The sequence below is a fragment of the Nothoprocta perdicaria genome, unplaced genomic scaffold (genome assembly GCF_003342845.1).
Source record: "Nothoprocta perdicaria isolate Ctin4 unplaced genomic scaffold, notPer1 scaffold_196, whole genome shotgun sequence".
NCBI classification, from domain to species: Eukaryota; Metazoa; Chordata; class Aves; order Tinamiformes; family Tinamidae; genus Nothoprocta; species Nothoprocta perdicaria.
In genome coordinates this window covers 744,088-752,676 of record NW_020455160.1, presented here as the reverse complement: position 1 = coordinate 752,676, position 8,589 = coordinate 744,088, and positions in this window count along the sequence as shown.

Below are 8,589 nucleotides of genomic sequence, written 5' to 3'. Positions count from 1 at the left end.
CTGTGAGAGGGCCTGGGCTGAGGCTGGCGAAGAGAGGAGGCCGTTCGCAGTGGCGCGGGGCTGGGCGACGGCCGGGTCGGACGCAGCCCACGTGGGAGCTGCAAGGCCAGGCCCTCGGCTGGAGCAGCCCACGAGCAGGGGCGGGCGCTGCGCCCTGCGCCGGCACTGCTCTCACCCTCTTGAGCCATATCCAGTGCTGTCCTTGTATCCAGTGCTGTCCTCGTATTGTCCCCGAAGGGCCATCCCCCCAGGCTGCGGCTGCTGCAGCGTGTCCCCAGCCAGGGCTCGAGCGCCTTGCGGGCGCCAGCCGGACACTGGGCAGCCCCACGGGGAAGCTGGGCCGTGTCCCCGCTGCGCGAGGGGAGAGCAGTGCCGGGCTGTGGAGCGGAGCGGCTCTGCTGTGGGCGCAGGGCAGCGCTGCGCGGGCACGGAGCCCGGCCGGCTTCCCTGGGGACTCCGGGCCCCGAGCTCGGCAGCAGTTCAGAACAGGGCGGGCAGCGAGGCTGCGAGCGGAGCCCCGGCAGTGTCGCGGGAGCGCAGGCTGCGCGGCGAGCTGCCGCCTCCGGGACTCCAGGGGGCCTGGGCAGCCCGGCGTGCGGAGCGGGAGCTGCTGGGCCGGCCGGGCCGCTCGAGCAGCGGCGCCGGGGAGCGTGAGTGCCAGGCAGCCGTCAGGCAGCACGAGCGCCAGCCCCGCAGCCCCCGGCAGCCACCCTCGCCTGCAGCTCGCACCCTCGAGCCCTCCTGCCCACGGCGCGAGAGCCCCGCGGCTTCCGCTCCCTCATCGGTGGGTGGCGAAGTGCGGAGCGGCCGCTTCACCTGCTGCCCGGGTGGCCGAGCACCCATGGCCACGGCTCTCCCGTCGAGCCCCATGCTGCAGTGCAGTCCTGTTGGTGAGCCTGACCTTTCCCTCCGTGCTGGAATTCCCTTTGGGAAGGGGGCGGCAGGAGCGCGGGCTCTGCTGGGGTGAGCAGGGAGCCGGGGCAGCTGCCCCTGCGCTGGCCCGTGCGGCTCCGGGCAGGCCCAGGCTGAGAGCTGGGGCTCCTCATCCCTTCCTGCGGCGCTTCCTGCTCACGTTGGTTCCTGGCCGCAGCACCCGGCCCCACGGGGAATCTCTCCGTCCCCCTTTGAAGACAGGAGCCCGCTGCCCCTCGCAGGAGCCCCCTGCCCACCAGGCCCTCCCAGCGCCTCCCTCCTTGGGCACAGGCCCTGGCTGCTGCAGCGGCTGCGGCTCTGCCCGCAGCCCACGTGGCCACACGGTGCAGCACGGGGACGGAGTGGGAAAGTGCCCTGGGCGCGAGCTGTGCGGGCGCTGCCGCGGTGCGCGCCGCTGCCTGGCCCCTGTGCCGCGGGATGTCCAGCGGGGCCGGCACCCCGGCCGCTCCTGGCCACGGGGACAGGCCCGCACTGCGCCCTGCCCAAGGGAACGCTCCGCCTGGGCTGCGGGGCGCCTGCGCCCTCCGGGTTGGGGCCTTCCTGGGGGTGCTGCGAGCCCCGGGGTCTTGGGTGCAAGAGCAGCAGCAGCCGCAAGGTGCCCTGGGCACGCTCTGGGCTGCGGGCCAGACGCCTCGCGGGCTGCGCCGCTGCAGTGGTCCTTGGTCCCGCCGTGATCCTCGCTGCTCCGCATGGCACAGATCCTTGCCGTGCCTCGGGCGGGCTCTTTTGTGAGGTTTCAACAGGAGCAGATGGCGCTGCGCGGAGAGAGCTTGCAGGAGCTGGGAGAAGCTGCCGCTTACCTGTCCTTGCACGAGCGCAGCCCGCCCTGCATGTGCGCGAACGCGTCGCTCGCTGCGGCGGATGCCCCACGCCGGGACGGCCGCCTGCCCCGGGCCGCGCGGCGTCTGTGGAGCCGGCCGGCGTCTGCGGAGCCGCGCGGCCCGTGCCGGGTGCCCCGTGTCGGGCGCTGTGCGGGCTGCTGCCGTGCCCTGCTGTGCTGCTGGCGCCCTGGCAGACACGCTCCCGGCGCTGGATGCTCCCTCCCGCCACCTGCCCGGCCTTCCCTTGGGAAGGGCCCTCAGCCCCTGCCCGCAGCCACGAGTCCCCTCTGCTCCTGCAGCCTCCTGCCGCCCGGCCTCTCCCGGCCTCGGGTGCAGCTCTGGGTGCTCTCCTTTCCTCGGCACGACCCTGGCGGCTCTCAGCCAGCACCGGGCGCCGGGCCGGACCTCCCAGCGGGGGCTCCTGCCGGCCGCATCTGCGAGCAGCCCCGCTCTCCCTTGCCCGGCCTCCCTCTGCAGCCCCGCTGCCTTCGCCCGGCCTCCCTCTGCACCTGGCCTCAGCCCTAGTGCCACTTCTCGCCCCAGCCTTTGGGCTGGCACGTGCCGCGTGGGCGCTTCTTCCCAGCCCAGGTGTTTCCGAAGGCCCTGCTTTGCTTTGACAGCTCCTTGCCGGCCCCGCTCCAGCCTCCCTTGCTCTCAGCGCAGATTCCTTGACACACTCCTGTGTGTTGCAGCCAAGTTGACTCTTCCTGCCTCCATGTGGGGCCTCCAGCTGGGACAGGTCCCGCGTTAGCTCCTGTTCCCTGCTGCCCTTCTCCTCTCGCCCTGTGCCGGCGCTGCCTCCTTCCCCCCGCAGCACCATGTGAAGCATTGATCCTAGCACTGAGCGGCACCTCCTTCCCAAACAGGGCTTTGGAGGCAGCTTCTGGTCCCGCCTCCGGCACGTGGCTCGGCCGGGCGGGACCAGCGGGATGCAGGAATCCCAATGCCCGGAGTCATGCCATTCCTGCGATTCCCGGGGGCCTGCGTCGCACCCTTGCTGCCCTCCTGGATGGGGCTGGAAGCGCAGCCCCAGCCAGGGGAGAGAGGGTGGCAGGTGGGCCCCGCACGGTGCCGGAGGCCGTGGGGGAGGCCATGGGGGAGGCCGAGGGGGCGGGAGCGCTGCTGCCTCCGCTCTGCTCCTCCCCTCAGTGCAGCCGGCCAGCTGCGAGCGCGGGGCGCCGGCGGGCACGGGGCAGGGACCACTGGGTGCCGACCAACTACCCATAGGGACAGGGAGCGCCGGGTGCCTGTACCCGTGGGGCAGGGCGTGCTGGGCACCCACAGGGATAGGACCCCCACCCCCCCAGGTACCCGCGCAGTCCCGGTCCCAGCGATTTGCCCCCGCGGTTGCGGGGAGGACGTGCCCTGGCCGCGGGTGGCTGCAGTGCGGCTGGTTGCTCCTGCGGCGGCAGCCCTGGCGCTGAGGGGCCGTCTCTGTGCCCGGGCTTGGGGAGGCCCCAAACCCTGGGCCAGGAGGGGAGGCACCCGCTGGCATCTGGAGCCGCGGGCTGCGCTGGGCACTGCACGCCCTGGGCGGCCCGGGCGCTCCGTACACAGGGGCTGCCTCCTTGCCCCTTGGAGCCTCTCCTTAGCCCCTGGGCACGGAGGGGAGCCGGGCACACGGGCGGCACCAGCGACGCGCTCCTGAGCGTCCCACATTGCCCACGCGGCGCGGAGGAGAGCGCGGCTGCGCCGGGGCTGCAGCAGGGCTGGCAGGGCGGGCGCAGGCAGCGCTGCGGGTGGGAGCAGCCCCGTGGGATTGGGGCCGCGCGGCACGGGGGCTCCGGCCGCTATGGGCGGCTCCGGCCCCCCGACCTGATCCCTGCCCGGCCGCCCTCTCACCCTGCTCACGGCAGGGCAGGCACCATGGCCGCCGTGCCAGCCACCCCGGCCTGTCTCCATCCCCGGCACCCCTGCGCCCCGCAGGCACCAGTGCTGCCCTGGGGCTGGTGTGTGGGTGCTGCGAGGCGTGTGGGTGCTCACCAGCCCTGCTGCGGGGAGGCCGCATGGCTGCCCCTGGGGTGGCGACGGCCATGGGGGTGGCGATGGCAATGGGCATGGTGATGGGGTTGTGATGGTGATGGGCATGGCGATGGCAATGGGGAGCGAGGCTGACAGCAGGGAGCGAGCTGATCCAGGCGCCTTCTTGGTCCAGAGAAGCTGCAGAATGGAAGGGAGCACCGGCGTCTGCCGTGGCTGGCGGCCTCGATCCTCGTGGGCTGCTCCGGGAGCAGATCTGGCACCCAGGGCTGGGGAGTGGGCACCCGTCCTGCCGTGGGGCCGGCGCGAGCAGGGCCGTGGGGCAGGGGAGGCTGTGGGGCAGGGGGGCTGCAGCCGGGGCCCATCCGCGAGGTGCCCCAGAGCAACGGGCAAGGCCCGGGCCACTCTGCCCCTGCGGAGCGGGTGCCCGTGGGGCCTCACTCGCCCCTCTGCTGCTGCGTCCGGCGCTGGCGCTGGGCTCCGTGCGCGTCGCGGTACGCGTGGCACCCGGCCTGGTCCCTGTCCCGCTGCTGGCACGGCCCAGCTGGCGGCTGCTTCCTTTGCTGGGCGCTCTGCTCTGGCCGCACCAGGTGCTCCCCAGCGGTGCCGCCCACGCTCAAGCCTTGTGTGACTCCGCGGGGCGGTGCACAAGGCCGGGACGTCAGGGTCGCCGCTCTCTTCCCCTGATTTGTTCTTGCGTGTGTTGCGTCTTGCAGAACTAGCATTCATCCCAGCCTGGGGGATGCTGAAAATGCAGGGCAGGTTTGTGGCGCCCCGTCGTGGTGCCTGCGCTGCAGAGCCTCGGGGCGCTGCCCGCGCGGTCCAAGCGGCCGCAGCTGCCGCGGGCTGCGTGCGGCGCTGTGCGTGGCTGGCGAGGCCCGGCCCGCGGGCCCGCGTGCCGCCTTGCCCACCGCTGGACCTCAGCGGGGCAGGGAGGGTTTGGTCCGGGCCAGCTTCGTCTGCCTGGTCTGCCTGGTCTGTGTGGTCTGCCTCTGCTTCCTCACGGTGGGACCGGGTCCTGCTATGGGCGCTGGACAGGGCCCTAGGCGGGCGCTGGGGCCAGTTCCTGGTGGCGGGCGCTGGGCAGGGCCCTGGGCGGCTGGCTGCACTCTGTACCTGTGGCTGGGCGCCGCGGCACAGCCGGGCCCGAGGCGCTTCCCTCGCTGTGGGACAGCTGCGTCCTGGCGCGGGGTGCCCGGTGGAGGTGGGCGGGCACGGCGGGGGTGCACGGTGCCGGCCACGGCCACGTTAGTCGTGTCCACAGGCGGGGAGGCAGCCGCTGCGCTGGGCAGCAAGGCAGCGAACGGAGCCAGCGGAGGCCTGGGCTCGGGCGGAGCGGGCGGCAGCGCCGGCGCCTTTCGTGTGGCGAGGGCCGCGTAGGAGCCCCCACTCCGCGTGGCTCATGGAGCCGTGCGCTCACTGTTGTGCGCGTGCCGTTGTGAAACCACGTGGGTGTAAACTCGGCCGCGATAGCCCCGGCGGCGTGGGGACGTGAGCTGGCTGCCCTGCGACTGCTGCTCGAGGAAGCGCCACAGCAGGGAAAGGCTGGGCGGGTGCTGGGGCGGCAGCACCGCAGGACACCGGGTGCGAGCTGGACCAGGGGCCAGAGCTGTGCCAGGGCGCAGGGCGATGGCGATGCCCAGGTAGGGCCCGCGCTGCACCCGCCTCCCGCAGCCCCGCGGCCGCCTCGGGGCCGGCTGTCCCCGCACTGCGCCTGTCCCCGGCACCCCGGCCTCTCCACGGGGCTCTGGGTGTTTCAGCTGCTGCGGCACCGTGTTCAGAGGCGTCGGGGCGCCCTGCGCAGAGGCCGGTGCCCTTGCTGTGTGTGGCAGGCTGCATTCGCTGCTGCATCCAGCGGCTGCGGCTGCATTCAGCATTGCATCCAGTGGCTGCAGTGGCAGGGCCAGGCAGCCGAGCGACACGGGACGCTTAGGGCAGGTTGTAGCTGCAGGCGAAATGCCGCTGTTTCAGTGGCTCGAGGAGGCGCCCCGCTGCGGGCCGCCGTGGCCCCACTCAGCGCTCCGCGGCGTTGTGCCTTGGAGGGCCTCTCTGCTAGGCTCAGCAGGGACATTTGCAACATGTTCCCTCCACGACCTTCCCTTTGACAGAAGTTGGACGCGTGGGACGAGGCTCGGCTCAAGCTGTGCATGAGGAGCCTGCTTTCCTGTATGAAATACAGCTGAGAGAGATTCCTCTGGGAATAGAGAAATGGGCAGTGGTTCCGGAAATGCGTATTGCAAACGCAAACGCGTGGCAGCGAGGCCGCGCGCCCAGGCACATGGGTTCCCCTGGTTAGCTTTAACAGTACGCGTTAGAACAGCAGCAAGAGCGCGCTCGGAATTCCAAGGCAGCTGGAAAGGACTCAGGCGGTTTTAGGAAACACTTGCTAGCAGCACAAGGTCAAAAAATAAATTCCTTTTCAACCCTATCAGCGCGAAAGCCGCAAGAGGAGCTAGAGGGGAGCTAAGCCGCGAGGCGTCACGCGGAGCAGGGGCAGAGGGCGGCCGCAGACCCGCGCGGCCCGGCGCCGGGCAGGAGCGTTGGCACCGGGCGGGAACGGCAGCCGCGCCGGGCGCTCGGCAGCGAAGCAGAGGGCACCTGCGCTCACAGTGCTGGCGCCGCCGGCGCTGCAGGGGTGACGCGGTAGCAGTTTCGGAAGGGCTGTCGGGGCCCCTGGCTTTGCTGGGCTGGTGCGTGAGTTGTGGGGCGTTAGGCTGAGCACGGCGCGGGCTCCCCGCGTTGCGAAGCGCAGCCCGGCCGGCGGCCGCCTGCTCCCGTGGGCTGCAGGAGGGCGCCCCGCGCGGGAGCTCCGGGAAGGGGACGCTCCCTGCGGACGCTCCCTGGGGATGGGGACGTGTCCAGGGCGGGAGGCACCTGCAGCTGCTGGAGAGCGGCCAGTGCAGAGCAACGAGGATGAAGGGACCGGAGCATCTCTCGTGTGAAGAGAGACTGAGCGAGCGGGGCCTGTTAAGCCTGGGGGAGAGACGGCTGAGAGGGAACTTGATCAGTGCGTGCAAATACCTGAGGGGAGAGTGTAGGGAGGAAGGGGCCAAACTCTTCTCGGTGCTGCCCAGTTACAGGACAAGGGGCGATGGGTGGAAGTTGAAGCTCAGGCAGCTCCGTGTGCATTCGAGGAAGAACTTGTGCACTGTGAGGGTGCCTGAGCCCTGGCCCAAGCTGCCCAGGGAGGCTGCGAAGGCTCCTTCATTGGAGACCTCCCAAACCTCCCTGGGTGCGACAGGGTGCCCCGTGCTCTGGGTGTCCCTGCTGGAGCAGGGGGTTGGGCTGGATGATCCCTAGAGGTCCCTTCCAAACTGCTTCAGGGCTCGTCACTGGGCTCTCCCTGTGATCCCCAATTGGAGTAGCCCGCGACACCTGGGGAGGAAGACGGCCGGGCTGGGCCAGGCTGGGCCGGTGCGGTCACAGAGCCTGCAGGCCTGGGGCCGGCGCACCGCTGTGAGCGCCGGGGCTGCGCCTGGTGCTCCGCGGGCTGCGGCTCCGTCCCCAGCGAGGGGACCGCGGGGCTGCCCCACTGCCCTGCCCGCCCCGGCACAGCCTCTCGTGCGCCGCTCCTCTGTGCTCCCGCCTGGCAGCCGGAGAGCACGGAGTGCCCTGCGCCGCCGGGCAGGGGCTCCCGCGCGCAGGCCTCGCCGTGGCGCAGGCCTCAGACTGGCACCGTTTACGTGCTCTCACACAGCGCCTCTCCGCTGGCTGCCGGAGGCTGCTTGGGGACGCGTTGCACTGGGGAGGCTCCCGCGGCTCCTGGCACGGGGCAGCGTGTGGCGGGGACACGGCGAGCGGGGCAGTGTGTGACAGGGGACACGGCGAGTGGGGCAGTGTGTGACAGGGGACACGGTGAGTGGGGCAGTGTGTGACAGGGGACACGGTGAGCAGGGCAGCGCGTGGTGGGGGACACAGCAGGGCAGTGCATGGCAGGGACAGGGCGAGCGGGGCAGCGTGTGGCGGGGCCGCTCCGGCCAGGTGAACTCCTGTGCGCGGGCCACGCGGGGCAGCCCCAACCCTGGTTCTGCGGCTGCTCCCGCCCTGGCCCCATGCGCAGTGCCCTCCCGGCAGCTCCTTCGGGGGCACTGCTGCTGCCGCTGCTGTCGCTGCTGCCACTGCCACCGTGTCCCGTGGTGCGTGGGAGGCCGGGCTCTGTGCCACGCGGTGCTGTGTGAGCTGGGTGCCGCTCTGCGCTGCTGCGGCACCCACTGCTGGGGCTGTTCTGTGCGGGGCTGCCCAGGCTGGGCAGCCATGAGGTCTCTCTCTGCCCCCTGCCCGCTCCGGCCTTTGGCAGCCCCTTGTGGGACGCATGGAGCTGCCGGCGGGTCCAGGGAAGGGATGCCGGGATCAGCAGGTGGCTGCGGGATCTGTCCTACAAGGAAGGGCTGAGGGAGCTGGGGCTGTTCACCTTGGAGAAGGGGAGACTCAGGAGGTCTTAGCCATGCCTGAGAGTATCTGCAGGAGGCTGTGAGGAGGAGGCCAGGCCAGGCCCTTTCCAGCGGTGTCCAGTGCCGGCACGAGGAGCTGTGAGCACCAATGGAATGGCAGGGACTTCTGTTGGGATCTGAGGGAAACTTTGTGGCTCTGAGGCTGGCGGAGCCCCGGGCCAGACTCTGCAGAGGCTGCGGAGGCTCCTGCCCTGGAGGGGTCCAGGAGGGGGCGGCCTCCAGAGCTGCCTTCCCGCCTCAGCCCTCAACGCCGGGCCCGGGGGCGAGCGGCCAAAGCTCCACACGAGCGGCCAAAGCTCCACACGAGCGCCCCGCGGCCTCGCTGGGGCCGGCGCCGTCCTGCCCGCCGTGCGCTTCCCACCTCACCGCCCTCTCCTGTCCCCGCAGGCGCCGCGGGCCGCGGA